At 46.9% G+C, this 15,337-nt stretch overlaps 1 protein-coding gene across 1 annotated transcript in view; it reads right to left on the reverse strand.

Moving 5' to 3' along the window:
- Positions 1–15,337, reverse strand: part of MOXD1 (monooxygenase DBH like 1) — a 773,208-nt gene that overhangs the window by 325,680 nt on the left and 432,191 nt on the right. The gene's annotated exons all lie outside the window — the stretch shown is intronic.

Consider the following 15,337-nt stretch of genomic DNA (forward strand, 5'->3'; position numbering starts at 1 on the left):
CATGTGAATCGCCTAAAGCTTTTCCATGACAGGGCTGACATAACCATGCTGATGGTTAGCGATCAGGAGACAGAGAGTGAACCTCGCCCATACCTCCTCTCTTACAGCCCCAAATATGAGTCAGTGGATGGAGCTGTCTACTCAGGCACCCTCACTGCCCAACAGCAGGCTGACTGTAAGCAAGTCTTACAGCAGTATGCTAGGCTGTTTTCCTTGTCCCCTGCTCAGAAAAACTGGTGTACCCATGATGGGGACACTGGAGACAGTGTACCTGTCAAAATCAAAATCTATCGACAGTCTGATCAAGTCCAGGAAAGCATCAATGCTGAAGTCAACAAGATGCCGGAGTAATGGTTTATTGAGCCCTCTGAGAGCCTCTTGGCCAGCCCAGTGGTTCTAGTCCCCAAACCTCATTCACCTCATTCACAAGGTGGAAAGAGAGAAATGAGGTTCTGCGTGGACTATAGAGGGCTCAACACTGTCACTAAGACAGATGCTCACCCTGTCCCAAGGGCTGATGAATTGATAGATAAATTGAGTGCAGATAAACTTCTAAATACCTTTAACTTAACTGCAGGGTGCTAGCTGATTGGCATTGCACCTACAGCCAAGGAGAAAACAGCGTTCTCCACACCTGATGGTCATTATAAGTTCATTGCTATGCCTTTTGGTCTAAACAATGCCCCTGTTGCCTTCCAAAGGTGGCTGAACCAAGTCCTTGCTGGATTAAAAACCTTTCGAGCAGCCTATCTTGATGATATTGCTGTCTTTAGCTCCGCCTGGCAGGATCACCTGATCGACCTGGGGAAGGTTCAAAAAGCCCTGAAAACTGCAGGCCAAACTATCAAGGCATCCAAATGCCAGATAGGGCAGGGAACAGTTGTATACTTGGGCGACCTTGTTGGTTGAGGTCAAATGCAACCTTTACAACCCAAGATCCAGGCCATCCTCGGAGGCTCCAATCACCCAGACCCAAGTCAGGGCATTCTTTGGCTTGACTGGGTACTATAGGAGGTTTGTGGAGGTGCAGGGATCCATTGTGGTATCCCTCACAGAGCTCACCTCTAGGAAAATGCCCAAACAGTTAAACTAGCCAGTTAGCTGTCAAAAGGCTTTTGACACCCCGAAAGAGGCAATGTGCTCAGCACCAAATCTCAAAGCTCCAGACTATACCAAGCAGCTCATTGTGCAGACTAATGCCTCTGCACTAGGGATAGGAGCGGTCCTATCCCAGACCAGTGATGAAGGCCAAGACCAGCCTGTTGCTTTTAAAAGCAGGAGGTGAAAATCCCAAACCTTTGGGGTGGTCCATCTCACTACAGGGAATGGACTGTACAGCAGAACACAGACCTGGGACTGCCCATGCCAATGCAGATAGACTTTCCATGTTCTTCCACTTAGACAATGAAGACTCTCTAGAGAAAGGTTAGTCTCATCCTCTTTTGTTTGGGGGGGGGGGCATTGTGTAGGAAAGTGCCTCTCTTTGCATGGTTGCCCTAACTTTTTGCCTAGTGTTGATGTGCTTTGACTGAGTGCACCCTGGGTTCCGGCCAACAAGGTACCCAGAGCCTATGTTCTTTCCCTAAAAATGTAATGTTGCAAAACCCAATTGGCAACTCGCTGTCTGCCATCAATGGCTCCCAAGCAACACCCTCCTCCTATCGCACAATTATAGTACCATCATTTTTCATAAATGCTAACCTAGCAGCTCAAGCAATGATAAGAACAGTGCCAGATTGATTCAATGTTTGATTGCTTCTGTGCCAGAATTAATTAATGCCATTGTTTGCCATCAGTGACAATAAGTTAGCTTTAGAAAAAGGGAACTGCAGCCAGTAACAGTAATAGACACTTAAAGGAAGTTCATTTACATTAAGTGTAACAATGATAATAATATTGATAATAATAATAATACATGAAGTCACTGTAATAATCGAAAGGAGGTGCTGTCACTAAAAGAAGGTAAATATCTTTGTATTTGTCTTAGCTTGCATGGTGTGATTCCACAAAGGAACTAAAACAATGAAAAGCCACTAATAAATAGAAGTCAGTTTATCACAGAAAGTAAACAAGGGCTCTCAGATTCATGTTTACTTTTTGTTACTGTCACTGACTTCTTATCCCCTTGAGATTATGGGCACAGCCAAGGATACAGAAGGACAAGCCATGGGTACAATCTGCAACTCATGGCTACCCCTAATTGGCGTCCATGACCTGTTACGGTAGTAGCTTGGAATATCATGGAAACCATATCAAATGGACATGATATTGTGACTGAAATATTAAAGTATTAAAGGTTAGAATCGAATATTGTGGAGGCAAGTGCAATGAGGAAAGATTTTCTGTTCTTAACTCCACATATATATATATATATATATGTGTGTCCCCCCTGCCTGAAGTGCTTGTTTGCCCCTTGGTATTGTATTTGCACTGTGTAATTGTCTTTTTTCTTTCTGTATTGCCGCCTGACTCTCGCTCCCCGCTTCCCGCCACCACCGCTGACCACGCCCCTTTTTCTTCTGTACCCTCCCCGCTCCCGCCTCCCAGCTGCTCCGCCCTCCCGCGCACTTGGCCATATATGGCGACCGTGCGACACAGGTGGGTGTGTCCTAGTTTAGGACACATCCCGCGCCGCACGGCCACCAGCTGCTACGTGCGTTCCCCGCCTGCCTGCCTCGCTGCCCGGCTGCCTCCATGTGACCACGCCCCCTTCCACCGAGCGGCGTGGCCTCGCTGTGCTCGCCGATCCTGCTGCCATTGTTCTGTGTCCCCCCTGCCTGAAGTGCTTGTTTGCCCCTTGGTATTGTATTTGCACTGTGTAATTGTCTTTTTTCTTTCTGTATTGCCGCCTGACTCTCGCTCCCCGCTTCCCGCCACCACCGCTGACCATGCCCCTTTTTCTTCTGTACCCTCCCCGCTCCCGCCTCCCAGCTGCTCCGCCCTCCCTCGCACTTCGCCATATATGGCGACCGTGCGACACAGGTGAGTGTGTCCTAGTTTAGGACTCCCCCCGCGCCGCAGGGCCACCAGCTGCTGCGTGCGTTCCCCGCCTGCCTGCCTCGCTGCCCGGCTGCCTCCGTGTGACCACGCCCCATTCCACCGAGCGGCGTGGCCTCGCTGTGCTCGCCGATCCTGCTGCCGTTGTTCTCTGTGTCCCCCCTGCCTGAAGTGCTTGTTTGCCCCTTGGTATTGTATTTGCACTGTGTAATTGTCTTTTTTCTTTCTGTATTGCCGCCTGACTCTCGCTCCCCGCTTCCCGCCACCACCGCTGACCACGCCCCTTTTTCTTCTGTACCCTCCCCGCTCCCGCCTCCCAGCTGCTCCGCCCTCCCTCGCACTTGGCCATATATGGCGCCCGTGTGACACAGGTGAGTGTGTCCTAGTTTAGGACACCCCCCGCGCCGCACGGCCACCAGCTGCTGCGTGCGTTCCCCGCCTGCCTGCCTCGCTGCCCGGCTGCCTCCGTGTGACCATGCCCCCTTCCACCGAGCGGCGTGGCCTCGCTGTGCTCGCCGATCCTGCTGCCGTTGTTCTCTGTGTCACCCCCTGCCTGAAGTGCTTGTTTGCCCCTTGGTATTGTATTTACACTGTGTAATTGTCTTTTTTCTTTCTGTATTGCCGCCTGACTCTCGCTCCCCGCTTCCCGCAACCACCGCTGACCACGCCCCTTTTTCTTCTGTACCCTCCCCGCTCCCGCCTCCCAGCTGCTCCGCCTTCCCTCGCACTTCGCGTGCCGATTGTGCGCCGAAGGTGCGCCAAAGGTAAGCCCGTCTGCGCCCGTCCGCGCCTGGACCGCGCCCAGTGCCAGGACCCCTGGCCCTCGAGGACCCCTGCCCACCAGCCTGACGTACACCGCCGCCACCCTCAATGCGCTCAACTCCGGCCGAATCCCAGGATGCTACCGAGCAACCCCGAGGCGCACCCACGGACCCTTCAGCTGCCACGCCTGCAAGTTCACCTGCATCCGGACCTGCCGCGCACCAGCACCCGCCAAACCGAACACCAGCAGCAACCACCTCAAGTGCATCCTGCTCAACACCCGCTCCGTCCACAAACACGCCATCGAACTCTGGAACCTCCTCGATACCACAGCCCCTGACGTTGCCTTCCTCACGGAAACCTGGATGAACGCCTCTTCAGCGCCCGACATCGCCATCGCCATCCCAGAGGGCTACAAGATCACCCGGAGAGACCACACCGCCAACCAGATGGGAGGAGGCATCGCCATCATCCACCGGGACACCATCCGCATCACGACCAACACCGACGACACCCTGACCACCGCCGAACACCTGCACTTCCAGATCCACACCGACCCGAAGACTACCCTCAGAGGCACCCTGATCTACCGACCCCCGGGACCACGCACACAATTCAGCGAGGACATCGCTGACTTTGTCAGCCCGCATGCCCTCCCCTCCGCTGACTACATCCTCCTGGGGGACCTCAACTTCCACCTGGAGAACAACAGCGACCGCAACACCATCAACCTGCTCGACAACCTCGCCAACCTCGGACTCAGGCAGCTGGTGTCCACCCCCACCCACCTCGCCGGACACACACTCAACGCCGTCTTCTCATCCAGCAAAGACATCACCTTCAGCCACGCCACAGGACTCCACTGGACGGACCACAGCTGCGTCCACTTCACCTTCAGAAGAACGACGATCCACCACCACCAGCAACAGGTTGCCCGAAGAAGCTGGAACAAGATCACAGCCGACCAGCTCGCCGCTTCCCTGAGCCAGCACCCTCCTGCCAGCTCAGCGAACCCCAACTGCGCGGACGAACTCGCCCCTCTGAGGACCCCGCCCAGCAGACCCGGCAGCAAGAAAGCCCCATGGTTCACCGACGAACTCAAGAGCTCCAAGAAGAACTGCAGAGCCCTCGAGAAAAGTCTGGAGAAGGGAACAAACACCGGACAACATGACCACCCTCAAGCTTGCCACCCGGAAGCACCACCAACTGATCCGCGCCACCAAGAAAACTGCATTCAAGGACCGGCTGGACAACAACGCACACAACTGCAAGGAACTCTTCAACATCGTGAAAGAGCTCTCCAACCCCAACGCCGGAAACAACAACATCACCCCATCGCAAGACCTCTGCAACTCCTTTGCCTCCTACTTCCACAACAAGATCGCGGACATACACAACAGCTTCAGCATTCAACCGACGCACGCCACGACCGCAGCAACGCCGCCCACCACCACCCTCTGCGCCTGGACTCCGATCAGCACCGAAGACACCGTCCGCATGATGAACTCCAGCCACTCCGGATCTCCGACCGACCCCTGCCCCCACCACGTCTTCAACAAGGCCGACGCTTTCATCGCACCCCACCTGCGGGACATCATCAACAACATCCTTCGACACCGCCACCTTCCCGGAGAGATGGAAACACGCCGAACTCAGTGCTCTACTCAAGAAACCAACAGCGGACCCCACCGAACTCAAGAATTACCGCCCCATCTCGCTCCTCCAGTTTCCAGCCAAAGTCATCGAGAAGACCGTCAACAAACAGCTGGCCGCCTTCCTCGAGACTAATGGATCCCTCGACCCCTCACAGTCTGGCTTCCGAGCCAACCACAGCACCGAGACCGCCCTCATCGCTGCCACCGATGACATCCGAGCCCTGATGGACAACGGAGAAACAGCGGCCCTCATCCTCCTAGACCTCTCCGCGGCATTCGACACTGTCTGCCACCGCACCCTAGTGCAGCGCCTCAGCAACGTCGGAATCCAGGAGAAGGCACTGGAATGGATCATCTCCTTCCTCGACGGAAGAACACAGAGAGTCCGTCTACCACCGTACAAGTCAGAGGCCACCAAAGTCATCTGCGGCGTCCCTCAAGGATCCTCGCTGAGCCCCACCCTCTTCAACGTCTACATGAGCCCCCTCACGGCCATCGCACGCCAACACAACCTCAACATCATCTCCTACGCTGACGACACCCAGCTGATCCTCTCCCTGACCAACAAACCCGCCGCCGCCAGAGCCTACCTTCACGAAGGGATGAAAGATGTAGCCGAGTGGATGACGACCAGCCGCCTGAAACTGAACTCAGACAAGACGGAGGTCCTCATCCTAGGCTCCTCGCCCTCCGCCTGGGACGACTCCTGGTGGCCCCCCGCCCTGGGCACCGCACCCAAACCGACGAATCACGCACGCAACCTGGGCTTCATCCTGGACTCCTCCCTCTCCATGACCAGACAAGTCAACGCCGTCTCCTCGTCGTGCTTCAACATCCTGCGCATGCTACGGAAGATCTTCCGGTGGATCTTCCGGTGGATCCCCACCGAGACCAGGAAGACTGTCGCCCAGGCTCTCGTCACCAGGCGACTGGACTACGGCAACGCCCTCTACGCCGGAACCACCGCCAAGCTCCAGAGGAGACTCCAGCGGATCCAGAACGCCTCAGCCAGACTCATCCTCGACATCCCACGAAACAGCCACATCTCCGGACATCTGAGAGACCTGCATTGGTCCCCGTCAACAAAAGAATCACCTTCCGTCTCCTCACCCACGCACACAAAGCCCTACACGATCAAGGCCCGAGCTACCTCAACAACCGCATCAACTTCTACGCTCCCAAACGCCACCTCCGATCAGCCAGCCACGCCCTCGCCGCCGTCCCCCGCATCCGAAGAGCGACAACAGGAGGAAGGTCCTTCTCCTACCTGGCCGCCAAGACCTGGAACTCCCTCCCTCCCGACCTGGGCCTGACCCAAGACCACCTCTCCTTCAGGAAGAAGCTCAAGACCTGGCTGTTCGAGCAGTAACGGCACCCCCCCCCCCCCCCAAGCGCCTTGAGACCCTACGGGTAAGTAGTGCGCTCTACAAATGTCTTTGATATGTATATGTATACATACATACATAAATACATACATATATCTATAAATATCTTCGTAAACTGCTTGTGTGTGTCCAGCCGCTTCTCCAGAGCAGAGTGCACATCGTCGTGCTGGACCACCCAAGCATGGTCCAGATTCTATTGCCACTCGACCTCAAAGAATAAGGCTGACGATGCTGTGTCTTCGACCAAAAATGTATTTAATTGTCGGTTTTTGTTGGACGCGTTTCGCCTGCACAGCAGGCTTGCTCACCAACAAGTTAATAACGTTTTTCAACAATTTTAAACATCTCTTCAAAATGTGTCACGTGAAAAAGACTGTAGTGTTAAAAGTGAAGACAGACTGGTATTTTTTTCTGGATATTAGTAAGATGCATTGAAATTGCAATATTCAGAGTTGCAAGAATGTTTGTTACAATTTCATCATCTTAAAAATTAATTTCTAACTATTAGCAGCCACATGAGAATATGATCAATTTATCATCTCTTGTAAAACATTTTAAAACTGATTATTGCATTATATCCCAAGTGGACATTATAACGTAATTAAATTGGTTAACAGATGCATATGTAAATTTTACAAATTATCAACATACAAATGCATATACAAATATTTGTGTCCTGCCCAAGTGGGCATTTTAACTCATGCAAGGCGCGGAATCTGCACAATCCATTCCTAATTGTATCCTGCCCCCGTGGACCAAATGGTAGCATTCAATTCAATTGTCCATAACGGTCTGTCTGAAAAAAATGCTCGTGCAAAAATTATAACTCAACAAAACATACAAACAGTTAAAACCACAGGGAATAGAGGGAAGCATTGCACTACAATTTGTACAGGTGTGCATGGAAATCCTTTTCCATGTTAAGGCCTTTCGGGTCTTTAGTGGTAAGTTCAATAATATCACACAATTCTAATCTTCTCAGTTTCTTTTCCCGGTTCCGACCCCTTATGTTTGGTGTGTGGTTTTTGCCATGATATTGCTCAAAATCTCATGTCACTGGATAGGACTTATCACCATTTGTTGTGGCTCTCAAGTGCTGAAGAAGTATTTTATGCAAAGGTAAGATAGTGCTGCCCACATACTTCAGGACACATGGGCACTGAAGCACATAGACTGCGAAGTCTGTTTTACAAGAGAATTGACCTTTTATTTTCTTCTCTCTGTTTGAGAGACTTGAATTATAGGCATTTAGGAATGGATTATGCAAATTCTGCGCCTTGCATGAGTTAAAATACTCACTTGGGCAGGACTCAAATATTTGTACATGCATTTGTATGTTAATAATTTGTAAACTTGACATAAGCATATTTTAACCTATTTACTTACGTTATAATGTCCACTTGGGATAAAATGAAATAATCGGTTTTAAAATGTTTTACAAGAAATGACAAATTGATAATATTCTCATGTGGCTGCTAATCGTTTAAAATTCATTTTTAAGATGAGGAAATTGTAACAAAGATTTTTGCAACTGTGATTATTGCAATTTCAATGCATCGTACTAATATCCAGAAAAAACTACCTATCTGTCTTCACTTTTAACACTGCGGCAGTTTTCATGTGACATACTTTGAAAGAATGCTTAAAATGGTTGAAAAACTGAATTAACTTGTTAGTGAGAAAACCTGCTGTGCAGGCGAACAATTAAGTACATTTTTGGTAGAAGACAGGGCGTCGTCATCCTTATTCTTTGAGGTCAAGTGGCAATATATATATATATGTATATATAGACATATATATCTATATATATGGCTAATTTCCATAGAGCCTTTAGATACACCTGCTGCCTGAACCAATGGATGCAATTACACCAAACTTGGCAGAAAGGTAGATTTGGTTGCCCAGGTTGTGCTTTTTGTTATTTAGTGTAAATCCGTTCAGTAGTTATTGAGAAATTTTGGAAAATACAGTTAGTGATATCTGTGGCCACAATGAGTTTGTAAAAAATTACGAGCTCATGCAGGGAAATGCGGAGCTCTGATTTACTACCTACACTTAAACCAGGAAGTTTTGGCAGCCATCAATAAATGTTAAAAAAAGAAAAGGGAGCAGGGTAGGAATACCCTGACCCCAATCCTTGATCTTGGGGGTCTCCCTGGGACTACACCACGGCTTAACAGCATTTAAAAAGAAAAATGCAGTATATTTGCACTATTCATTAATTCACTGGAAAAATGCAAAAAAGAAGCACAGGCTTCTGCGCTAGCTTTTAAATAGCCGCCCAGGTGGAGCAGGTCCTGCAGAATAGCATAAAAATAGGAGGGGGGCACCGAGCACCCCTCCAGGAGCTTACGAAAGCACCGGGGACCGCCACCTCCACACGGCATTGCTTTTTATATAAGCAGGGGATGCCCATGCAGCGCGAAGCACGCTCCATACCCCGGGACAGTTACCTCCCTGGGGCAAATGTTTATAAAGTAATACGAGTCAAGTTCCCCCCTGAGGCCCTAGGGAATACCACCTCCCCATCACACTTCAAATATATGTGGGTGGGCCTGTTGGGCCCCCGCACCCCAGGGACTGCCACTTCCCCAGAGCACCTACAAATATGTATGTAAGCAGGCCCCCTGGGACCACCCCGGCCCTGGGGACTGTCACTTCCCCAGGGCTAAACATATAAAATGAATGTGAGGGTCACATGGCCCCCCACAGCCCTGGGTACCACTCCATCATCGGGGCTAAAATAAATTAATTTAGGGTGTCCATCACAGACCTCCAGCCCTGGGGCCAGCCACATCCCCGGAGCTAAGTTTAGGAAGGAACCATAGATGGCCCTGAGGACCACCACTCCCCAGGGCCATCTCCTGCTACCTCCAGAGGTGCCCACCCTCGGGAGGTAGCTGTTTGCTTTCCTTGGTGGGAACTGACAGCTCTCATCAAGCAATAGCATACATAACTCTGCTTTCTGCAAGCCGCAGCTATCAAACAACTCGGGCTTTCAGAAAGCGTAGTTTTCATCTGTTTCCCTGCATGCAAATATGCGACAGGGAAACAAATTAAAACATTGCTCTGACAGACAGAGAGCCGCCTTTCTATAGCCCCCCATCTGAAGGAGCAATGTCTGCTCCTGCCTGAGGCGGGTAGCAGGCTGGTACCTTGAGACTCTCCCCGCTGCCGCATTGCCCACTGGGTGCCCTAGGGGCACCCAGGAGACATGACTGAGCCCTGGAAGTTGGGATCCCTGCGGCTTAAATCGGCCCGGGGAGAGAACCTCGAGGCCACCCTTTCCTATAGAAATATAGGAGTAGAAAGAGGCAAAATGAAGCAAACAATGAGCAGAAAGAGACAAAAAAGACATCAGAAACGAGCAGGAAGAGGCAAAATAAAGGTCAGAAACAATCAGAAAGAGGCAAAATAGAGATCTGAACTAGAAGAAAGAGGTAAAATTAACGCCAGGAGTGAGCAGAAAGAGGCAGAATATAGATCAGAAACAGGCAAAATAAAGGTCAGCAACAAGCAGAAAGAGGCAAGAAAAAGGTGAAGGAGATTCAGAAAGAGGCAGAAAAAAAGTCAAAAGGAGCAGAAAGAGGCAAAACTGAGGCCAAAATAGAGCTGCAAGAGGCAGGCAAAAGGTCAGAAACGACCAGAAGGAAGCCATACACTCTTTTACAGAATCACTCATACTCTCTCTCACTCACTCACAGATCAACTCAGAGACACACACACCGACTCACAGGCCCTCTCAGAGAATCACAAATCCAATCACAAATTTAGTCAGACACTCATATACCAACTTAAAGACCCACACATACTCTCTCACATCCACTTACAAACCTACTCAGAAACTCATACACCCATTGAGCCACTCATGCACTCAGTCATACATTCAGTGTCAATGGTTAGTGGTTACAGTTAGGAATAACATTTAAAAAATCTAACAAAATCACTAAAAAACAAAGGTTACAGGGATGTTGTAGTTAGGAAATAGTATAATAAAGAACTAGAAATTCACTGGAAAACTCAAAGGTTACAGAGACATTACAGTTAGGCTCAGATTTCACTAATACAAAACCAGTGAAATTCAGCGGTTATAGTTATCTAAGCTAACTACATCTTATGCCCCTGCAATGCACTGCTTATAAACTCAAATATATTATCACGCAAGACATGGTTAGTGACATCACAGATGACAGTTCAAATGAGCATCTTCTACAGGACCACTCACACGCCCATTCACATCCCAAACAACCTTTCATATGCCCAGTCACACACACACACAACCACTCACATAAACATTCACAGATCATACAAGTGCTTACATAACCACTCACTTATCCATAGAACCACTCACACACCCACTCACTCACTTATACAACCAGTCACTCACCCAGTCAGCCATTTACACAGTCATACACTCACCCATACAGTTACTGACACACCCAGTTATTCACCTATACAGCTTCTCACACACCCACTCATTCACCCATACAGTACCTCAACAGAGCCATTCATGCATACAAATACGCACACACTGCCTCACACACCCACACAACCACTTACATACCCATTCACACATCCATACAACAGCTTACACAGCCACTCACTCACCCATATAGCCAATCCAACAGATGCTCACTCTTATGTACAGCCACTCACACATTAAATCACTAAACCAAACACCCACACACAGTCACTCATTCATACAGCCATTCAGACACCCACTCACTCGCCCATACAGGCACTGACATACCCACTCACCCACCCATACAGCCATTGGCACATCCTCTGACTCACCAATACAGCCACTCACACAGTCTCTAACTCACCCACACAGCTAATCAGACATCCACTTATACGCCTATATAGCCACTCACACACTTATACAGTCACCCAGACACCCACTCTCACACAAATACACACAGTCATACAGCGACTCACATAAACTATGTTAAAAAAAGAATCACTCATTACTCATTAGTAGTGCACAAAATATACTAATTCAACTTTTGTGGTACCATAATATATACGTTTAAAACTCAAAAACCTTTGGAAAACACTCAGAAGTATTGGATGATGTCATCAGTGATGTCATCAGTGATGTCATTTGAGATGTCATCAGTGATGTCACTAACTATGTCATGAGTGATGTAACATGTGAGGTCATAAGCAGTGCATTGCGGGGGTGTAAGTTATAGTTAGTTCAGATAACTGTAAATGCTGATTTTCACTGTTTTGGATGAGCGAACATCACCTCGGCCTAATTATAACGTCCCTTTAACCTTTGTTTTTTTAGTGAATGAATATATATATATATATATATGTAGATACGTGGATGTGGCGTTAAGTATAGAAAAACAAGACATACTTGACTGATGATATTTTGGTCTTCGATATTCTAGTTACATTCAGAGAAAAAGGGGAGTTTCTGTCTGCACCATGTGCTGGAAAGAGCTGTGAGGCTCTGAGGGGCAGCTTCCTTTGTGACAAGTCATTGCTTAATCTGGAACAGGGGGTCTTTGTTTTGTCACACAGGGTCTTCGTGGCATCAAAGCATTCCAAAAGAAGGCTTACTAGCTTGTACTTCTTAAAAGACATTAAAGGAACGCAGCCTCCCTCCTATTTGAGATCTGTATTCATTTTTTTAATTAAGCTTACTGCTTGGAAAGACAGCCTTTCTCAAGAGGGATTAATTATCAGAGGATCATAATAGGTTTTTGAAGCCTGGTTATAATTAAGAAACTGGATATTATAATTTTCAGAATGAGCTGTACATTCCCTTTGCAGTTCAGACAAAGGGATTTTTGGTGGCTGAAAAGTGTTTAGAACATATTTATTTCGCTAGCATGAGTAAATAATGAGCTATTTCTCAGTGTATAAAATAGTGTATAAAATAGCCTAAATGGACAAAAAAGGATGTGTGATTTAGCTGGTGTTGTGCCTTGGTGGACTAATATGTTTATGCCATGGGTAGTCAGGGTAGCACTCAACCTTTCATCTTTCTGAGGTCAATAAAATATGACGTACATATGTCACCGTGAGTTGCCTTCACCAATTTCCAGGTCGATGGTGTGTAGGCCTTCTGGTGACTTAGTTGGAAAATCTGCCACAAATGACAGCTTCATGGTATAGAACAGTATAGTACTACTCATATTTTGTGTTCAGAGTTGAGGTTTTGGAGGAAGCCCTCATCTGCCCATCCACAGTGACTTCTGTTTGTAACAATAAAAACACTGTTATCAGCAACAAAACTCTTAGTGAACGAGTTCTTTAAAAAATCTGTTCTATATTTTACTTAAACTCTCAAGTGCCATAAATTGACATGCCACAGGTTTTCAATAAGAAATATATGAAATCACAATTCCACCTAGAAAATTTTGCAAAGTTGCCAAGATTTGTAACTTAACAAAGTTGTGAAGTGCTTGACATTTACCAAACTTTAAGTACTGGTAGGATATCGCCCAACCGAATTTTGTGACACGTTTGTTGATTCTTTATTATTTATTTTTGGATGTCTTGTGGAACAACAGTAAGTTTTGTGTTTCCTTTTTTCTAAAAAAAACTATATTTTGCATGAGTTTTAATCTGTATTTTTTAATTTCTCCAAGTTGTGAAGTTTTAAAATAAACGTTACAGTTTTTGAATTCGACATCCACAAACTTTGCAAAGCCTAGCTTCAGTTTTGAAGTTCTTCAAAACAAATAATGCAGTTGCTGCCCTTTACGTATTTCAGTGCTCATTCTTTGGAAAGTTCACAATTGATTAGCTGTTCAATGAAAATTAAACATCTTATTAGCTATTCTGTGTTAGCCTTCTTTACAATAGCCTGAACGATGCGGGGTGTGCCCAGAAAAGAGTACTCTAATTTCTTGATTGCCCTCTGCACTATATCAACCAGAGAGTTATGCTATGTTTAGTTATGCTATACTATGCTATGCTACGCTACACCCTCGGCACTTTTGTAATCCTTTCAATCATTTTTATGGAACTATAGAGCTTTGTTCATCGAGAACCTTTTCATGTGGATGTAGATTAACCAGCATTCGATGAACTGTTATTTGTTGGTTGTGTGTAGTTAGTAGAGGTTTTTTCACATTTTAGTTTTGCAAAGGTATAACTGAATTAGTGTGGAAGTTAAATAAGTTGAATCTTAGGGATACATGCATCAAAATTGTAAACTGCAAATACTTAATTGTGAATTCCTGAGAATCGCAATTAGGTCATCGCAATTTGCAATGCATGAAACTCACAGAGTTTCAGATTACGATTCCTAGGGGGTCACAAATAGCTCTACTTCATTAATATTAATGAGGTAGATTGCAATTTACGACCCCCTAGGAATCACAAAAGTCACGGGGATGGTGGCCTGCTGAGGTCTGGAGACCACCATGTCTGGGATTGCTTTTAAATAAAGCAATCTTTTTTTGTAAAGCAGCCCTTTTTCCTTGAAGGAAAACGAAATGCTTTACAAAAAGTAAAATGAAAAGTCTTCTTTTAATTTTTTTATGACCACTGCCTGCTCTTAAAAATGCTTTTACAACCATTTACAAAGGGGAAGGGGTCCCTTGGTACCCCTTCCCATTTGCGAATGGGTTACCACCTACTTGAAGTTGGTGGTAATATGCAAATGTTTTGCGACCGCATTCCCGGTCACAAACATTCATGCATACAGTTAGGATTCGGTATTTGGAAGGGACGCCCTAAACACGCCCCTTCCATATTCAAAAGCGCAAACCCATTTTGAGATTTGGTAACAGGTTACCAAATCGCGAATTGGGGTTTGCTGCATCTGAAAAGCATTTTTTGCACTCGCAAACTGGCCGATACGCAGAATCAGCCTGTTCGCAAAGGCAAAAATGCTTGATGCATGTGCCCTAAAGTCACTAATTGTGACATTTCATTAGTATAGGTGTATGAATCAATGGACTTTTCCACTTTTTTTTAATTAGGTGCTCTATTGTCCATTAGCCTGTGCTTGTTGTTTTTATTTATTAACCACCAGATTTCTGAAAGCGGCTACTCTTCCTCGTCACCAGCCCCCATTACTTTAATGCTCAGCTCTTTGACTGCCTGAAAACCGTAACATAACCAAACACTGCCCACAATTCTATGGTGAATAGTTGCATTTGCAATAGAACCCTAGCACTAGTGGTCGTTAGGGGTAATGGAGGTAAATTCAAACACGAATAGATTAGTGCATTCATTGCACTTCATTTAAGTTCACATGAGTTCTAACACGCTCTTTTAGACCTAATATGCGTTCTTCTTCATTAGTACTACAGCGAGGAATCAATGCATTTTACAGAAGTTGTCTTCTTTTTAAGTATAATTGTATTTGATTGCGCTAGAGAGCAAAAAGCAACAGGCAGCCCATTATTTCATAGCAACGGATTTAGATGAAGCATCTGCCGTTGGATACCTTTTTTCTTCTGACTTTCAACTAACAAGGCACTTAACTTCAGTTATACAGCAACATTCCGGTCATGGCTTGTTTGTCAGGAAATGCTGCTTAAATCCATAAACAAATAGTTGCTTCACTGC

The sequence above is a fragment of the Lissotriton vulgaris genome, chromosome 6, assembly GCF_964263255.1.
Source record: "Lissotriton vulgaris chromosome 6, aLisVul1.2, whole genome shotgun sequence".
NCBI classification, from domain to species: domain Eukaryota; kingdom Metazoa; phylum Chordata; class Amphibia; order Caudata; family Salamandridae; genus Lissotriton; species Lissotriton vulgaris.